A 21452-nucleotide genomic window follows, 5' to 3' on the forward strand; every position below is an offset into this window, starting at 1 on the left:
GTCATCGTGCTGCATCGTTGAACCGCTTACCACACAAATCATGCAAATGATGATACAAGCATAAAACTTTGTAAAAACATGCCTGTTGGTGTATTAAATCATATAGAGGGGGTAGCTTCGAAAACATCAATCCCGTCATGGCGGCCATCTTTGGTTTTCAAAATGACGTCTATCTAGGTAAAACATCAAATGTAGGTTCCTTTCTACGTACACATTGCTTGTATTTATTCAAAATGTTACTAGATAGGGTGTCTGAAAGTTTATTTGACTTATTGTAGTAATAAAATAAGCATGGGTAATGCATCTCTTATGATCAGGTTCTGGAAATATCAACCCAATTAGATGAAGCTGTAGTTGAATGTTATTTGAATGAGAAAGTGGTATTCGGCCTTTATATAACCACAGCTGCGGTCGACAACAACATGAACAAAGACCGCACTTCAGCACCATCGAAGTTATATTTCAGATTTTTTATTTTTCAACATTCGATGACAGAATATGTTGGCGTTAAAAAGGATAAGATAACATTACATACAGGTAAACCAAAATCTAAAAAGGTACCTGAACTCCCTGATGCCTACATGAATATGATACCCGAAAAAAAAAAAAAAAACAGAACCAATTATTCTGATTGCAGGTGTTACTGATATTCTTATCTACCACTATCTTGAGTTTACAGGGTGAGTATGAGTGGTCCTTTTCTAAATAACGAGGAAACAGATAAAAATATATTTTTTCATATCAAAGGTTTAACTGAAAGGGGTTTTATTCGACATTGATAATCAGCTCAACTCAACTTTTTGCAAGACAATAAGTTGAATTTTTTTTATTGCATTTGGAAAAGGTAAAGACCTGTTTTTCGATTCATGGAATTGTTTATGTTCTCGGTCCAAAATCAGAGGGTTTGCCATTTTCTAACTGCTCGTTGATAGAGAAAGAAGTCGCCATTGTAGACGTGGGGAATATTTGATGATGTACCGTGGTGTTTGGGTGATTTAGTTAGAAACCTTCATTGGTCAGTGGAGCTGTTATGGAGTTGATAGAGACATTTGTTGTATTTATGTACAACAGACGGTGCCAACCACCAAATTTGACAGTCTTGAATCCAGGCTTGATTTGTAAATGTGTGCTTGAAACAAGAAATCTATTATTATGATTGGTTGAATTCTGCGTCTTAGTACGATTATCGTGCTCGATCAATTAATAATCAATAAAACGTATGCGTTTATTTTAAGATTGGCCTGGAGGGAGTACAATACCTTATAATTAAGGTGACAATAAGTGTCTGATGTTCAAATCTCGTTTAATTGATTAAGACGTCTCAGAGACAAATAAAGCAAACAAACAAAAACATATGGAATCGTATGAACTCACATTGCAGCAGGACCACACGTTCTGGGTTGACAAGCTTTGAGTGAGCGTCTCCTGCTATGATAACATCAACAAACATGTCAATTCGCATATAAAATGTGACATTTGGAAAACGATATACATCTTTCATGATTAAACAAAAGCGAAGACCATATCCACATGAAGGGCTTTTCTTCTTTATCAAATATAAATGTGTGACTGACTAGGATGATGTTTTAATATTTTCAGGAACTTCAATAGTTATATAAATATTCTAATTTTTAAAATGAAATGCCGTTTCGAGGTATCAAAGGTATTTGTAGTTTTTTGAAATGAAAAGAGCTTCTGTGCTTCAGAATGAAGACATTTCTCTAAATCCTATCAATCATCAATTCAATTCCTGTAATGGACATACTTTTTCTTTGAACTTACTTGAATTCAAATTATTCATGCGATTTTCAGGAAATTAATGTAACGTATTTTAAAGTATTCATGATAGAAGTGCTGAATAAAAATTAAAAAAAAAAATGTTAAGAAACTTTGACATAATCATAAGCCCACCTCCTGGTTAGGTAATTATCGATGTGTTGAAGACCAATTGGATGGCCTTGAACTGGTTTATACATTTTAGTCGGGTTATTGTTTCTTTGACACATACCCCGTACATATTCTCAATATTTCAATATTTTAATAGTGAGCAAGGACTGACTACATAGGATCGGACATTGTTTTTTCCATGGATATGAAAATCTCATTTGTGTTCAATGTTTTAAATATTGTATTTTTTTCAACAGGACATACACAACGATTTACTCTAAGACATGAAAAGAACTTTCATGAGATGTACACATTTAATATTTCTGCACGATCACCTACCGAATGTGCAGTAAAATGCAAAGAAATAAGTCCATGAACATTTTATAGCTATAATGTTGTTGTAGAGATCTGTCTGATTCATTCAACTGATATTTACGCCGGACAGATGACAATGCAAACATATACCAAATGTTATTCATCTGCCTTTGAATACCTGTTGTATTTTATGTAACGTTGTATTTGAAAAGGTCACAATATCCCAACGTTACGCAAAATTATCGACTTCAGCGCGATCACCACACCAGAACCTTATCTCATATCCGAGTCCTACAAATATATTACTCAATAAGTATATGGGGTAGTATATAACTACTGTTCTACTTAAAAAAAATATGAGCAGATAAAATTACTTTTTTGTAGATTTTTAACGCAATTTTTCTTTCTGTTATATCTTTTCGTTCACACGGTAACGAATAGGATTCACGACCACGGATGTTTTGGATAGGGACAACCCAAAGGAGTTGTTGTGAGAATTATTATGTAGAAAGCGTAATACATTCCAAACTTACAAAATATTAACTGCTAAAAAATGGACATTGATGCATTGTTATATTTATATACAAAACGAATGTAACGAATGTTCCTTGAGTGATAATAGCAATTAACAAGAGAATATAAATACTAAGCAATGAGAGCGATATTTAACGTCAAGTCGAAGCTAAACTGACAATGGGATGGTTTCAGGTGCTCCCAAAGGGTAATCAGTTAATGTTTTATATGTTACACCAATAAACAGATACTCAACATATTTACCTATCAAATATTCATTGTTTAATATATATTTTTTTAGCATGTTCAAAATGATGGAAGGTATTCAAATACTACTGCTTCTATTTTAGTGAGGATAAGAAGAACTGGACAGATGCAAAGGTTTGCAATATTCTACCGTATAGTGGATTATTTTCGCTGGTATACAATTTCGCGATTTTCATAGAATTAGTTGCACAAAATAGTATTGCGGTTATTTCTTTTGCGGATTCAAAACTTTATTAATACCATTAAGTTGGCGAAATTTATTGTTGGCGATTTTGTTCTATCTGCGAAAATAAGCAAAACTGTACACCCCGCGAAAATACCCCCTATACGGGTATCATTGGCATATCATAGATAATATAAAACGAACTGATCCATTATTGTTTTTTACAGTATCTAAAAATACATTGATATGAATTATTGACGTATTCAAATTGAATATGTTTTCAATAATATAAATTTGGACTGAAGATGTTTCCCTTAAATGAAATTTCAAAATATTTTTAAGACACTAGTTGTGCCTTTCGAATGTCGAAAATAAATAGGTGTCAAAAATCTGCTTCATTCGAAGCTAGATAACATTTTGTAAAAAATCTCTAGCACTATATATGGAGCCGCAAACACAGAACCAGAACCCACCCGCATGGAATCAAGATATGTCTTTAGTGTAAAACTGTTAACAAAACTTTGAATTTTTGACATACTCAGGCTTTTATACCCCAAGAATAGATTACCTTAGCCGTATTTGGCAAAAACATTTTAGAAAGTTCAATGCTCTTTAACTTCTAACTTGGTTGGCCTTTTAACATTTTTTTATTCGAGCGTCACTCATGAGTCATTTGTAGACGAAATGCGCGTCTGGCGCAAATACAAAAATTCAATCCTGGTATCTATGATGGGCTTAAACACTTTGTTCTGCATTTTGGATTGTGAAACTTAGAGTTTATATGATTTATTTTAGACATTTTGCCAAATCAAAGGAAGTATGCTAGCAGAAGTGGTATCATCGGACCAGAGAAATTTTTTGATAACAAAAGCTGATAGAAATGTTTACAGTATGTATAACCAAACAACATACTAGTATATTATATAAAAAATCTTAAAGTTTTAAAGAAAATACTTTCATATGATCTTAAAAGATATCACTGATATGATTTGAAAAATAGAAAAGACAGACCGCATGTGGCACCGGTAAAGGGGATGAAGATGGGAAGCATATACCATTCGTTTGAATGATATCATGTACATCACTGTTATATCATACACGTCATTTTAATATTGCATGCGCTATCTTGATCACTGCATATTTGTATAATAATAACGTCATTGTGCCTGTTTGATATTTTTCAAACACCCGTCTTTATTTTTATTTATATATTGAAACCAAAGTAATAAACTAATTTTATCAGTTAGCACCTGTATGTTATTAGCATCAGTGCAATTATCTTCCTTACAATATTCATCCCTACTCAACGTATTGACGTATATTTATGCTAAACATACAGTCACACAACTGACGTCAGATAAAGACGTAATGATTTCATGATATCATATATTTTATATATTTTATTTTGTTATAACATTTATCTTATAAATATTTTGCACGCATAAGTAGTTACGTTACAGTGACCCAAATTAATAATTCTATAAATGAAAAAATAACAAGAAAAAATAATTCTGCAAAATAACAAGAAAAAATAATTCTGCAAAGTTTTAAAGGAAGCTTCCGAAATCATTCAATAAAATGAAGAAAAAATTGAAGAAAATTCAACAGCAGTGGTGAAAAACATTCAAATTCTTTTGAAATGATGAAAAAATATAAGGAAATGCAAAAAATACACAGGCTATCAACCAATCAAAATTTAGCAATCTTATATAAGGTGTAATTAATAACAATCAACCAGTATACTGATTTGTATCACTTCATATTAATAATCATTGTGGTGAGGTTAAATTTCCTGTCATTAATTCTTCATCCATGCACGAGCTTGTCCCAGAAAAAATTATATCTGTTAATTTACCTCACTTTCGGGTTTATAGATGTGATTTGTTTTTCTGAGACAAGTGCTTGTCGGACCATCCACAATACTTGCGGTCATCCGATGTTCAGTTCTTCAGTAATGTGATTATAGTTCGTTATTACGTTCTTACTTGTGTTGTACTTTCACATCACTGTCTCATGTTAGGGGAGGGTTGAGATCCCGCTAACATGTCTAACCGCGTCGTATATTCTGTACATATGATAATGTGTCTGTTTCAAGTCAGGAGCCTATAATTCATTGGTTGTCGTTTGTTGGTGTGTTACATATTTGTTTTTCATTTACTTCTTTTATTAGTAACAAGGCCTTAGTTAATTCATTTTAATTGTTTTATAGCTGAATTGCAGTATGGGCTTTGTTGAAGGCCGTAAGGTCACCTATAGTTGTTAATTTCTGTGTCATTTTGGTCACTCAGTGTGGAGAGTTGTCTCATTGTTGGTAATCATACCAAATCTTTGTTTTTACATTGACCATTTGGTATATGGCAGTGTTTTAAGCGACACGTACATACAGGTCATACAGTAACTACTAGTATTTGAAAGAAATCAAATCGTTAACTATTAACAAACCTTCTTTTTCTGATATGTGCCTTCGGACTTTGTGTTTCGAATAGTAGTTACTTTTTCCATACTTAGTATTTATTCTAATTCAAGCTCCACGTGATGCAGGAAAATAGTATCTTGAAGCAAGGCTATTTCCTTCTTTTCGGGGGAAAGGGGGGGGACTCATAGCAAACAACATGTTTATAATGGCATTTTAGAGATTTTCTGATTAAATAGATAAAGTTGCCGATCCGGTACATGAATAGATCGGTTAACGAGCATTTTTTTTTTAAATTTTAATTAGATTGGAAAAGCTTAATACGAGGGTTGGAAATTGAGAGCACAAAAAGGGGGGAAGGGGGAGGGGGTTTGTTCCACAGGGAAATTTTTGATCTTATGAATTCTACATTTGAAAGGTTAATATACTATTAGGTAATTAAAAGAGAGAAAAAACAAATGTGAATCAAATTTTAATGGTCTTTCTTCCATGCCTAGAATTTGCTTCCATTGAAATTTTGCAAACATCCCAGAACAAATCACATGAATGATTAATATTGACCATTTGCAGAGGCGGATCCAGGATTTCAAGTTAGGGGGGGCGCAAAGTTTTATTTTCGCCGAGCGGAGCGATGCGAAAAATTTTTAGAGTTTTTTTTTAGGTAAATCTATTCAAATGTTCTTCTAAAGGGGTGAAATGTAGATATCTCGAACTATTGTGTGATAAAATAAGAGAGAAATTAGTTTCAAGCTGAAACCGCCTTAATCCAACCTGAAAACAATCTACAGATAGATGGGCGGACAAACGGACGCATAGTGAGACAAGACAGATAACAATTGCTCACCTGACCAATATATCTTTCAAACGAAAATTTCTACTTTTACCAGCGATTTTTTATTGTCCTTTCATACTATCTGTTTTTTTACTTTTTTTTTTTATTTTTGGAGGTCGTGCCAGACTTTACTGTATTCGCCACAAACAACTAAAATCAGAATAAGACGCAGTTATATTTATTTTCTTGGGATCCCAAGCATACAGTAATACGGTACAGAATTCGGCTAAATATTTAAGTTGCAAGTGAGAAATAAATATAGACACAGAGATACAAATTAATAATCTAACCTTTCGCTTAAAACAGTATTTCTATCTTTCATTACGGATATTATAAAAGAATCTCACTGTTTTCTTGACCGTGTCATGATGAAATTGAGAAAATGAGTAAGGATTGTTTTGGAACTACGATTATCAAACAAATTGATTATAAAAACCGCAAATACAATGTAACATTTGTTTTTACTTTAACTGCTAAAAACCTATTATGTTAGCTCCGCGTTTGACACCTTTAGAAATTATTTATAGAACTTTAATAAAGCGTAGGTCAGTTGATTAGTAATGACGTTGATTCTGTTAAACTGACTGTTTTATATATACTTTGAATGTTAAAAAAGATTGAATGGGCTCTTCTGGTACTTAAATATGTTGAAGTCAACCCATGCTTTGCAAATTTTAGGGGGGGGGGGGCGCACGCCCGCCACGCCCCCGCCTAAATCCGCCCCTGATTTGGTATTATATATATTCAAATATGATGTAACGTCTATGCAGTTTTGGAAACAACCTGATCCGAACTTTCCGCATCTTAATTATGTTGTAGTATGACCCACACACAGGCGGCAAACAGAGATCTACCTTGGGCCGGGTTAACTTCACTATCAAAATACGAGGAGGAGGGGCACTTTAAATGTTAACCCCTACCTGAAATTATTCAGGTCATGTGAAATTGTAGATCACAACTTATCCAAATCAACGAAAATTCTGACCTGAAATTATCAAAAAAGGATCAGGGGCGGATCCAGCCATTTTAAAAAGGGGGTCCTAACCCAGGTCAAAAAAGGAGAGGGGGTTCTACAAGTCCCCATTGAAATGCATTGATAGTCCAACAATCATATAAGTCAATCAGTTTTTGATTAATGAAGCGATCTTGCTTCTTTCAGAACATATTTAAGCATACTATGGCTAGTAATATCTGTATACACCAGATCTTTATTTGATTTTAATATATTGATAATGTCAACAATTTCGGCTAAATCAATGTTGATCAGATCAGATATCGTGATTTTCAGATCTATTGTAAATGTCTTTAATTATCATATCCACATCGTCAAGCCGGGAAATGGATCAGAAACATACTAGTGTTTAAAAATATTCAATTTAGGACTTGGGTTTTGGAACGTTTGGTACAAACCTTAATGTTTTGTTGGCCTAATATCTGCTTAAGAAGACTCAATCACAGCAAGGAAATTCCACTACCTGTTTTGCAACAACAGCATCTAAATCCTCGTCAGAAATGTAAGAAAATTCAAGTTTACTCAAATTACACATTTTCATATTTCGATAAATTGTACTCTCCGATACACTAAACATCTCACTAATTTCTGTAACAGTTAAATCGATTTCAAGCAGGGATTCCAGTGCTTTGTGGGAATGAAAAACTTGTTATTACTCTTAGTCAAAATATTGCTGCTGAAATGAACACAAGCTATTCTTAATTCCATTATTTTTCTCCTGTCGTTCATACCTAAATATGCGAAATCTTGTAGCGACAACTTACAAATTAAGTCAGGAGTTACTTTTTCCTGGTGAAAAATGACAACTTGGGAACGTAAACCACACCGATTTAAAACCAGAAAACCCTAGTAATAAAGGCGGAAGATTAAACTGCTTCCATTTCTTCCATTTTCATTCAATCACGTAAAGGTGTTCATGAAGAAAACGTCCGTCAAAAATATCCGCGTTCGTTTTTTTCCGACATTTCCATAGAAATGCGACAATATACTGGCTTCGAATGGAATGATAATTTTTGTAACGAGACTAGTAATTACATCTGCCAAGGACCGTAGGTCTCTATTGGATGTACTCAAGTCATGTTAAGGATTTTTTGTCAGATGTTCGGAGTCCTTGTGTTTTGTTTCCTTTGATAAAGGGGAAACCCCCATATTTCTTTTACAGAAGACTTAAATAGACCACAGAATGGTCATTACAAAAAACTTGAGGAGATACTAAATTTTGTTCTTTCGATTTGAGAGCCAAATAATGTCAATGCTACATATACATGTAAGCCTTAGGTAAAATATGTGCCATCTAACTACATTTTTAACTATACTACATACATATACATCTGACTTTTGACTCCGGGTTCTACAATTATTCGACAGGTTTCCTAGATTGTGGTAGGATATAATGGTTCTAGGTCGATAACGATCAGCCAAAAAAAGTAAAATCAAATATATGATCGGTGCAATTGTGGGGATAATTTTCTATTTTCTGATGATTTTTGTCATGTATAGGTAGCATTTAAACAGATACATTTCCCTCAAGTTGTACCGATTAAATTCTGGAATTTTCTCATATACGGTTGCTCTTGATTGACAGAGTACCAGGATGTCCTACCACAGAGAAGGTAACCCGTCGAAAAAATATTAATTCCGGACTCAAAAGTCCTTTAATATGAAATTGGACTATACATATAAAAAAAAGGATATGGTATGATTGCCAATGAGACAACTCTCCACAAGAGACCATATGGCACAGAAATTAACAAATATAGGTCACCATACGGCCTTCGACAATGAGCAAAGCCCATACCGCATATATATATATATATATATATATATATATATATATATATATATATATATATATATATATATATATATATATATATATATATATATATACGCCTAAAAAAGTGTACACAACACCAAAAAAAAAAAAAAAAGGTAACTATAAAAATTTAATGTAATTATTTCGGATAACAGATATCCTTCCTCAGTCAGATTCCGATGTTAAATGAATCATCTTTAAGTCTTCTTAGATTAAACTATTACAATCTTTATTTTATACAATAAAAAAGTCAAACCGAACATCAGTTAAGACGCTTGCACCAGTTATAGTTACATGTACCTTTTTTTGTATTTGGTGTTGTTGTGTACACTTTTTTAGGCGTTTATATAATTTATTGATTGTGTACATATATCGTTACTCGTAACGATCCAGCGCCCTCGTGGGGAAAATCGTTGACTACTATTCAGACGTTTTATGCATAACATCGTATCGCCACAAGTTAATATTTTCTGTTTAGTATTAAATTTATATTAAGATCCATTTTGTTACATCTTGTGATCAATTTTATTTGGAAATCGCCAATGGCAGTCAGCAGGGTTAAAGAACATCAGTTGTTCGACCTGTTAGTTAAATGCGTTTTGTTTAAATATACTTCTTCACTTTTTTGGTCTTTTGTTAAATGTTGTTTGTGCTGTATTTAGACCCTTCTACAACGAAATTTGTTTTACATGCACACGTATAAAAATTGCGGTTTTTATTCAACGCAATCATAGGTTTGAACGTAGTTTTCAATTTAGACTCGTTTATATTTTTTCGTTTGGGCTTGTATCATATTTTCCCTCTGGTTTATATGATCCGTTCATCCTATATTGACTCTTAAAATTCAAGAGACTATCTAAAAATGAGGGTACATTTTATATGGCCTTTCAAATACCGTTTCGATCCCTTACATCACTGAAGAGACATTTATTGTCGAAATCCGGATCTGGTGTACAAAAAAAAATATTAACACCTTATGTTTGTGGCATAACATCGTGGCCACAAGTTAATTGTTTTCTGTTTAGTATTAAATTTATATTTAGATCCATTTTGTTACATCTTGTGATCAATTTTATTTGGCAATCGTCAAAGGCAGTCAGCAGGGTTAAAGAACATCAGTTGTTCGACCTGTTAGTCAAATGCGTTTTGTTTTAATATATTTCTTCACTTTTTTGGTCTTTTAGAAAATGTTGTTTGTGCTGTATTTAGACCCTTCTACAACGAAATTTCTTTTACATGCACACGTCTAAAAATTGTGGTTTTTATCCAACGCAATCATAGGTTTGAACGTAGTTTTCAATTTAGACTCGTATATATTGTGAAGCCCAGGTGGTTGTGTGGTCTAGCGGGACGGCTGCAGTGCAGGCGATTTGGTGTCACGATATCTCAGTAGCATGGGTTCGAATCCCGGCGAGGGAAGAACAAAAAATTTTGCGAAAGCAAATTTACAGATCTAACATTGTTGGGTTGATGTTTAGACGAGTTGTATATAGTACGTCTGAGTCAGTGACAACTCTACAACAGATTTATCCATCGGATCACCAGCAATGATGGTGATACATGGCTGTGTACGTATATATATATATATATGGCATGTCTTTGCGCCGTGTTTGGAAATTTTAAAATTGTTCCAGCGTACGCTTAAATTGTATAAATTTCAAGATTTTGATAAAGTTTTAATTTGAATTGACATGATTCATTTGTCATCGTGCAATTACCGAGGAAGGATATCTGTTATCCGAAATATCTAACATATTGTTCGTTTTATTGTGTTTTTGGTGATGTTGTACCCTTTTAGACTTGTTATATATTATATTTTGTAGTGTTACTGAATCATGTTTATATGATCCATCGCCCCGTAAGATTTATCGTTGACTATTTATTCAGTCATTTAATATATATATAACTCGTCTAAACATCAACCCAACAATGTTAGATCTGTAAATTTGCTTTCGCAAATATATATATATATATATATATATAAGTGTCTAAGAATGTAATATATATATGATAGCTTTTCTATTATAGGTATCTTTAAGACATGCAGTTAAACGGGATATTTAAACGGAGAAAAGGAAAGGACTTTATCATATTATAATTATATCATTTTAGCTTAACACGTGCGTTTGGAATTTACAAACTGCAATAGTCAATTATACAAAATTCTTGACCTGGAAACTACGCATTTGTGGCAAGATTGACGACGTTATTATATAAGTTCCGTTCCGTTCCAGTCATTTGTTATGAATGTTCAAACGAACTCAGACGCAAAATTGTAGAGGAACATTGATATGACTTTTCTGAATGTTGTTTTGTGATCAAATATTAAAATATGCGCATATATTAATATCTGTAATCAAATGTGCTCTGTTAATTTACGTTTTTTTGATTGAGTTATGGCTTCCAATTGATATTTTATCGTGTGTTTTTCTAAGTTGTGATGTTATACTATTGTTTCAGAAAAAGAGATAAGGTTTGGTATTATTAAAACGTTTAATCTCGCTGCAAATGTTTCCACCTGTCATAAGTCAGGAATCTGATGTACAAAAGTTGTCGTTTGTTTATGTAATTTATACGTGTTTCTCGTTTCTCGTTTTTTATATAGATTATACCGTTGGTTTTCCCGTTTGAATGGTTTTACACTAGTAATTTTGGGGCCCTTTATAGCTTGTTGTTCAGTGTGAGCCAAGGCTCCATGTTGAAGGCCGTACATTGACCTATAATGGTTTACTTTTATAAATTGTTATTTGGATGGAGAGTTGTCTGATTGGCACTCACACCATATCTTCCTGTATCTATTAAATTACAGATAATATATTGTAGATTTACAAAATGATAAATGCTAAATATTTCATACATGTGTACCATTTTTACGAATTTTCTGATTTCATAAATTCGTTTGTAGTGATGTACTTGAGCAGTTAAAAACATACACAGAAGCTCTGTTGGTTCAGCCCCTTTAATACAACATATTTATAGTGAATTCAGTACAAAATAGGGTTCAAAAAGTCTATTGTTGATATACATTTACCAACTGATACGGTATTTCAATGCTTGCAGCTGATGCTCAGACTTTTTAAATCATCACCAGTGTTTGAGCAGCAAGTTTATGTACCAGGGTTACGTCAAAGAACGCCTTGTCCTTTTTCTAAAAAATTTCATCGCAAGATTCCAAGACCTTTTTGATAAATTTTTCAAATCAACTTCACAAATAAGTCTTAAGTATAGATTCTTTGTACTGACATCACTCATTCAATCGAATCCATTACAGTCACGTCTCAGTCCTTACAACATGTCACGCTGCTCAGATGGTTCAACGACAAACTAGTAGGCTTGAGACGTCCCTTAGAGTAGACCCGCGTCAGCGACACTCTGAAACCCATTGTGGATGGGTGAATGTCATATGCTGCCTAGACGTCCAAGGGCTATGTGTATCATAGTTTTGCAATTGTAATCTGTCCATCATCATAGATACTGACATTGTCTATCATCCTCATTACGTGTTTTTGTGTTCTTTTATTTGTCTTTGTAAATTTAAAAAATATTGTTTATCCTACTTTTTGTAATATCCATTAGACGTGACTCGGTACTTATGCATCCCGTCATTGAGTTATTGTGCTATGGTAATTTTTTGTCTTTCGTTTTTTCCAATGTGCTTGGTCTTTTGCCTGGTTTTTCTTTGATGACATATACGTTAGCTTTTATAATGATTAAGATTATAACGCAATATTGACTGTTCCCCTGGTTTTGACATATTTACATATCAAGTCTGTTTGTTTTGTTCAACAGTGTTGTCAGTATAATGGAAATGTATGCAACTAACATACATGTGAGAAGTTTAGCTAGCTATAAATCCAAATCTTATCCAGCATTTTCACCCCGTATAACCCCGATACAAATGAATCCGGACGTTGATGCGTTCGAAGCGACAATCAGAACAACATTTGGGATGACAACAATTTCAAATGCCTATCTAGAACTTATTTGAGTATATATAAATATGTCAATGTGCATGTTCGTTTATTTATTCAATTATACAGTTGTTGTAAGTTTTAGATATTGCATAGAACGTTTGATAAAACTGCTAGATGCAAAACGCACAGACACAGTGCAATTTTATACGCTTTGTGAGATAAACAAATTGCTGAATATCTTTTCGTGCATACGCATTTGTGTATTAAAATCTTAAGCAATAATAAATAACTATACGTTGAATAACTACGTGCCTTCAAATGTTCCCTAGAACTGGGAATAAACGCATTATCATACTAAATAGGCTTTCTCTTACTGTATTGTTCGTTTCACCAAATGTGTCGCGTTCGTTGTGGCGTTTTTAAATTATCACTGTACAGTTCGTTGACAAATACCGTCACAAATCACTTTCTTGTCAAGGTATTCGAGATGGTTTCGGCGACTCTTTTTCTGTATTTTATTGTAAATGTATATCTGATAACTTAGTCAAATTAGTTGAACTTAAAATATCAGTCATACAAAGCCAAAATTTCAATGTTTAACCAGCGTACATCTGATGGGAATGTTTCTCTTGAAAATTGGGACTTTCAATGTTATTCCAGATGAAATGAACAGTTAATAAATATATTCCAGAGGAAATAAAGTATAGAACAGTCAATAAAACTTTAATGACTTTTCACAATTTAAGGCTCTTCAAAATGCCGATGTTGGTCCAAATTCGCCTAGACGAAAGCAAACATAGAAGATCGTTGAACTTAGTTTGCCGGATGACTATTAAACATGGCATTCCAATTGCTTTATTTTTGTTTTTGTTTTTTCTTACATATAAAGCTTTGTAGATGTGGTGTGATGGCCAGTCAGACAACTTTCCACCTAAGTTTAAATGAAGTGGACGTATTTATAGAACAATTATTATAGACCAATGTACAACATTTCACAATGAGAAAAACGTATACCATATGTAGTCTGCTAAAAAAGCCCCGATATGAAAAAAAATGTGAAATAATCTAAACGAGGAAACTAACGTTATACATTGACAACTTAAGAATTATGTATTAAAGAAGAAAAAAAAATATGACATATCTATATAAACAATGTACTACAGGCTCCTGCCATTGGACCGACACCAAACAAATGCGGCGGGATTTAACAAGTGAGCCTCCAACCCTCTCCTTAACATGGGACTCTTACGTAATAGCACAACATGATAAAAAAAAAAAACCTGTACAGTTGCAATTAGCGCAACTCAAAATGTCGGTACAAAGCACAAAAACCATATACATAAAATATCGACAAAGGAGTAATTGAAGTAACTGATAGTTATTTCAAAGCGAATTAAAACTAGGAGGTAAATCATGTATCTAATACCCCAGTCCCACTAGGCCACGATCGCACTACGATCTGTGAAAAAAATGCAAATTTTAATGATCGTAGTACGATCGTGTAGATCGCAGTAAGGTCGTATCACGGTCGTGGTGAGGTCTTCAAGATCGTGATGAGCGTGGCAAACTTTGAACATGTTCAAAACAATCGTGGTGCGGTCGTGGCGAAATCAGGTCGTAGTAGAAGCGTAGTGAGAGCGCACTAAGATCGTAGTAAGATCGCAAAGGTCGTTGTACCATCGTAGTGAGAGCGTAGCGAAAGCGTGATTCTATTCGGAGAAACTGCGCTACGATCTCATTGCGACGTTATTACGACCTCACTACGACCATCACGTTCTCACCGCGACCAAACTACGCTTCCACTACGACTATACCACGCTGTTCACGACCATAGTACGATTCTAGCACGCCCTTGCCGTCCTCATCACGCTCTTCTTACGACCTGACTACGTTCATACTACGACCATTATTCTCATTGTCATTTTCCCATAAAATATATTAATTCTCTCCAGGTTTTGTTTGTCTCTATGTAATAGGGACTTCTTGTCCATTTTCTCTAACGGCTCAACCATGCTTCTTGTTTTCATATAGATTAGACCGTTGGTTTTCCCGTTTGAATGGTTTTACACTAGTAATTTCTTGGGCCTTTTATATCTTGCTGTTCGGTGTAAGCCAAGGCTCCGTGTTGAAGGCCGTATCTTGGCCTATAATTGTTACTTTTAAAAATTGTTACTTGAATTGAGAGTTGTCTCATTGGCACTCATACCACATCTTCCTATATCTATTGACACATCTGTTTCATATCTGCTATCGTTCACTAAAATATCGTCATTTCAGTTTTATGGACCAGCAATAGTTTGTAATTTAGGTCGGATTGGTCGGTCCGACATCTCTACTTGATCAAGATTCGTTACTATCAGAGCTCCATTTGCCTCTACATCAACCCTAACACCACGCCCACGTGTTCTAGTAGATTTTGGTGGCATGCCTGTATTTTTTTTTCTCGAGAAATCTACGTATTACATTGGTATTAATCAGAAATAGAACTGAAGGAATGATACTGTATTGATATGGAACACGATGTTGACGTTATTGCTGAGAGCGCAGTAAGATCGCGGTTTGAACGTAGTGTAATCGTAGTGCGAACGTGCTATAATCGCAGTAGAAGCGTGGTAAGATCGTGTTGCAATCGGATAACTCGTGGTATGGTCGTAGTGAGAACGTGATGAGCGTAGAAAGATCTTGATAAGCGTAGTAAGGTCGCAGAATAAGCGCGGTGCGAACGTGTTATAATCGTAGTGGGATCGTTGTAGAAGCGTAATGAGGACGTAGTAGCATCGTGAAAGCAACGAAAATTAACATTTTCATGCCGCTCATACCGCGACCTCACCACGATCTAAATTTATTTCAGATCGCGGTGAGCGTGGTGCGATCGTGGTCTAGTTGGACTGGGGCTTAAAGTATTAGTCAGTATATATCCAACGGTTTTATGTAAAGACGTAATAAGACGCATGAACTTGTGCACTGCCAAATAATTATAAGTAAACAGTATCAAGAGAATGTACGATATTATGAGTTCTCATAAGTATGCATATATTGTAATAATGTTAAGTGATGCTTTAATATTACAGGTACAGCAAAACTTTCTACATTGTAGCCAATTTTTTTTTTAAATTTTATTTTATGAAAGAATTTGGTAAAGGGTGACTGGGAAATATACTACATGTATTAGATATGGTCACTTTGGTCTTTTTTCGACCGGCAGTAAAACCTGGCCGAAGTTGGCCACCCGTTTAGTTGTGTGGGATGATATAGTACGCAGTCGCGTCCAGCCTGAATGGGAATATAAGATCCAATGTCTCGTGTAGAGAGAACACCACGCTAATACACTGTTCGAACCGTTGCAAAAACTTTGTGAGAGGTCCATAAATGGCCTGTTGCAAGGCAACATTTGTGTCCTTATTCAATATACCTCATTTAATCCAGTGGCAGTCCAAACTTCTCTGACGTAATTCTGGAGGGCCTTCTTCCAGGACCTACATGTAGTATGTGTTGCTACTTTGTGATTATACTGAACATGCATGACATATTTGCAAGTGAACATTTAGCAACCAACAATCAGCCATTACGGATAGTATGGGTTGCTGTCTGCATGTAATGTTTGTAAATCATTTTTCCTAACATGCATATTGGTTATAATCATATCAAAGCATAATTTAATACATGCAAAATTTATTGACAAACGCATAATTCTGTCAACGAAGCGTACGGTATAAAAAGGTGTAATGACAACGAAGCGTACACAACATGACAATAAAGACACTTTAAAACGTGTATTTTTCTGTTTCTTAAAACAACACAAAGATACAATCTTAATAAGTTTGTTAATTTAAACTATGAAATTTTCAAAAATGTATGTTTTAAAAGCTATGAGGTACGAGAAACATTAATTTTTGAGTATCTAAAAATAATAAGCACGTGTTATCATTGATATCGTCGTGCGTTTTTTAATGTTTGTATATAAAAATGTAACATATTTGAAAAACCTTTTAGTAACTAATTAGTATTATGGCAAAGAATATATTGGAGCAAAATATCCGAAGAATAGATATTGGATTTTTTTTAAAAGTATTATTTTTTTACTGTCTGAACTCAGTGTTACACGGTGTGTTCGATTCAAACGCGTCAACGTCCGGTTTCATCGGGGTTATACAGGGTGATTTTCTACATAAGAAAAATCCACACAGTTGTTGCCTCTTCGTTTGATGTGTTTGAGCTTTTGATTTTGCTTTTTGATTGGGGATTTTCCGTTTTGAAGTTCGTTTCTTTTGTAATTTTACTTTTTGAACCTTATTCGCCTTCATCAATGTGATTTATATCATACGGATTTGTCAAACAAATTTTATCTCGTTTGTTGTTCCCTTTTTACCCAATCGAATTTTACTGATGTGAAAGTCTTTCAAATCGATCTAGGGAACAAATTAAGGCGAAGTGTACGTAATTAAACTACACAATGGATTTTTTTTTATAATTTCACATATGAATTCTGCTTGTAAAATTACACCAGAAAATAAAATAAAAACGGGGGTAACCGTTTTCGTTTTTGAGATACGAGCCGTTGAATTAATAGCATGATACGCCAAAAATACAAAGGATATATAGGGAACATCATCAAAATTAGCAGATATTTTTACATTATCAAGATTTTCTATTTTGTTGGTCAACAGATTTTTTTTTTAAATTGATATACGATTCAAAAATGAAAGACGAATCCATCGGTGCAAAGAAAGTCCTTAGCAACCGTGCTAGTTTTTACGCTACTCCTTGTTGAAGTTTTTTTTTTTGGCGGGAACATTTAAATTATTCGACGACGTCATGGTCTAAACAGTAACGTCGCCACAACTTCTACGTCGTAACACTAGTATACCGTAAAATGTCGTGGCAATGTCGTGCGTGTGTATCACCCATCTTCCTATGTGTTAAAAATGATCTAGCGTTGTAAGTTGATACATGTAATAAAATAAAATAATCTAATTTTAAAGAATATTTCTGTCGCCAAAAAATTGCAAGTTTGTAATTAAATTTACCGCAAATGAAAGAAAGTTACCGTAGATTTTATTCTTTTTTTATATTACAGTGGTTTCCACACCTTTTTAAATGCTTGCATGGATTGTAAAAAATTTTATAAATCAAATTTTTTTAATTTGTCCCGGTTAACACAGTGTTGTCAGAATGAATTGATCGATTTTATTATTAGGATCGGGTATACACCTCGTTTTTCATCTTACTTCTGCATGTTTGTATTTAAAAAAGTAGACCTATTTTCTGCATATATTCATTTTCGTCATTTCTGCATGGTGTTATTCTGATGATTTGCACTCAATATATTCTACATTATAAACCTATTTCATTAGTCATTTTTACACACATGCTTGTGACTAACTCTGCAAAAAAATATTTAAATTTTGCAAAATTTCCCGTCGCGATCACTTTCCCTTTTCTTTAACTAATGACAAAGAATGATGTAATGTTTTCTGAATGGAGTTTCAGTAACATAAGAAAATATTTGTTAGTTCCATGCATTATTTGTTGAAAATACACAAATACGGACTCTCTAATACATTTTAACAAAATAGAAAAGATCAGAGTATTTGGTATAACTTTCCGTCGCATATATTTCAAACATATTCAAGATGAAAACATACACCTAATATGATACTTTTGAGATCGACTAACCTAGTGCAATTACGACAGGAACATACCCAGTACTGTTATACAATAACATTGTGTATAGAGAAATGCTTTAGCAATGTATATATAGTGTAATGCGTTTAATTAACTGGTGTAAAATTAATGATAAAGAAGAAAGTACCAAAGGCGACTTTATGAGAATGTATCATGTTCGATGCTTTTAAAAATTTACCTAATAAAATTTAATAAGAATTTACTCAGTGTAATACACGGCGATTATTCATAATGTATTGCTACATGGGTTTACCTATAGCGTAGTGCCGTACGAATATTGTCTCTGCATAATGCAAATGCATAGCTTCCCTACTAATATAATATAAAAAAAATAAGGAGATGTGGTATGACTTCCAATGAGACAGCTATCCGCCACTGGTTAAATCAAGTCGATGTAAGCAAACACTATAAACAACCATACTGTTTTCAACTATTGAAGGAAAAAACATAATGTGTAGGCCACAAAAGACTCAGCTGACAAAATCAACCGCCTGATATAAAAATATTTACAGAAAACAAATACCATGTTGTGAAGTAACAGAATTAAACCAAAGTGAATTACAACCAGCTCTATGCTTTCACCTAGTTCATGATCATACAATAATTGAGAAGCCTGTGGTTTACTTGCCCTATAATATAAGACTTTGGAGTTCATATCATTTACATTCAACGTTTTTTTATCGATTTTTTTTTTTGGGGGGGGGGGGGGGGTTAAACATTGATAGTAAAAAAGAAATATTCATAAGTAACGTTATAAGACTAGTAAACCACAGGCTTCTCAATTCTTGATTGATAATGGACTATGTGAAAGCATAGAGTTGACCGAGTGCGAGATCCCTATGGATAATCATCGAGGTCGTTAAACATTCCTTGCAGTAAACTTTGGTTAAATTTAAAAAAAAAAAAAAAAAAATCTTTAAAATGCTAACGAAATGTAATAGTCTGAACACATTTCACCTCTCATTCCACTAAATATTAAATTGCAGTTACAAGTGTCACAAAACTTTCTTGACCTCTTTTCTTTAACCGTAATAGAGGGAGAAGGATGGAGGGGTCCAGATCCCCAAATCCCGAGGTCCCGAATTTAAATAAATTTACATCCCGACATTTCGAAATTCGGAAATAGAATTCCCAGATCCCGAAAGGGTCAATCCCGAAATCCCGAGCTTAAAGACACCCGATCCCGGAGTTCCGATAAAGGTCCTATCCCTCCTCGTAATACTATATTCTATTCATTCATAATCTTGAATTGAGACTTGTTACTTCAAAATAACATTCTCTAATTTTGAATGATGCACACAGGCACAATAAAAGAAAGCAGATTTCGCTACATATCTCTCCGAAATTGGAATTTGAGAAAGAAGAAATTAATGACATGTTATATTTCATCTTACATGTGTTCTTTCAATTTCAATTTGGTTCTAAATTTAGATTTAGTTATCTCATGAATTGCGGACGGAATAGAGGACACCTGTTTATTTTCTGCACATGTAGAAAAAAAATCTTTAAAATGCTATCGAAATGTAAAAAAAGTTGAAAACTGGGAGTTGAATGACATAGTTTATACTTATTCTAAGATAAATGTTACAGTGAGACAACTTTTAAGTTACTGAGTAATTTTTTGGGCCTAATTTGTTTATTTTTTGTTTGTTTTCCGTCTTTGTTCTTCCGACTTGTAAGTGTTGCACTAGTGGTCAAATTATTCTCTTGGTATCGTCTTATTTCTTATATGAATATAAATCATGTCCTTAAATTTTCAATTGCACAAAATACGAACATGTCAACGTCTTTTTAATTCAACAATTAAATTCACACGTCTTTCATTAATTATTTGTAACCTATTATAAAACTTTACGTTGAGTACTGTGTTTTTCGTTCAAGACTACGGTTTTTTAAAACGATATTGTTGGGTCAGTTCAGGTTTCATTTTAATTAATTTGATATCAAGAGATTGAAGTAAAATTGTTACATGTTTATTTGTTTATTTGTTTATAATTTTGTTGTGAGGCGTTTTTTCTTTCTGTTGATATCATAAACACGAAATGCCTTCTCCTACGTGTCTAAAAAAAAAAAAAAAAAAACAGTGTTTTAAAGGCAGGCTGCACTTAGAACTAATTAAATCTGTTTAAACTAAACTAAAGTCAGGCTGCACACATAACAACGTAAAGAATGCTGTGATTTCTAATTGAAGAAAGTCTATATAGGAAAGATAGGTACGTCGATAGGCAAGTGTACCTTGCATCAACCGCACATGCGCATCAGAAGTCCGAGTAAATGTCGCAATCGAGGATACTTGAGTGACATAATCGGTTAAACTGTAAAGCAGGAATACCTTTTTTTCGTTTGAATGGTTTAACACTAGTAATTGTTTGGGGCCCTTTATAGCTTGCTGTTTGGTGAAAGCCGCGGTTCCGTGTTGAAGACTGTACTTTTATCTTATAATTGTTTACTTGTATAAATTATGACTTGGATGGAGAGTTGTCTCATTAGCACTTATACCACATCTTCTAACATCTAATTAAATTCCTAAAAAAAAGTTATCTTTTTTTTTAACTTGTTTTCGTAACATTTAACTCTAGTTAAGACTGACTATTATCCTGTGAAACCAGTAGCCAGTTGTATTTTTTTTTCAGTC

The sequence above is a fragment of the Mytilus galloprovincialis genome, chromosome 13, assembly GCF_965363235.1.
Source record: "Mytilus galloprovincialis chromosome 13, xbMytGall1.hap1.1, whole genome shotgun sequence".
Lineage (NCBI taxonomy): Eukaryota > Metazoa > Mollusca > Bivalvia > Mytilida > Mytilidae > Mytilus > Mytilus galloprovincialis.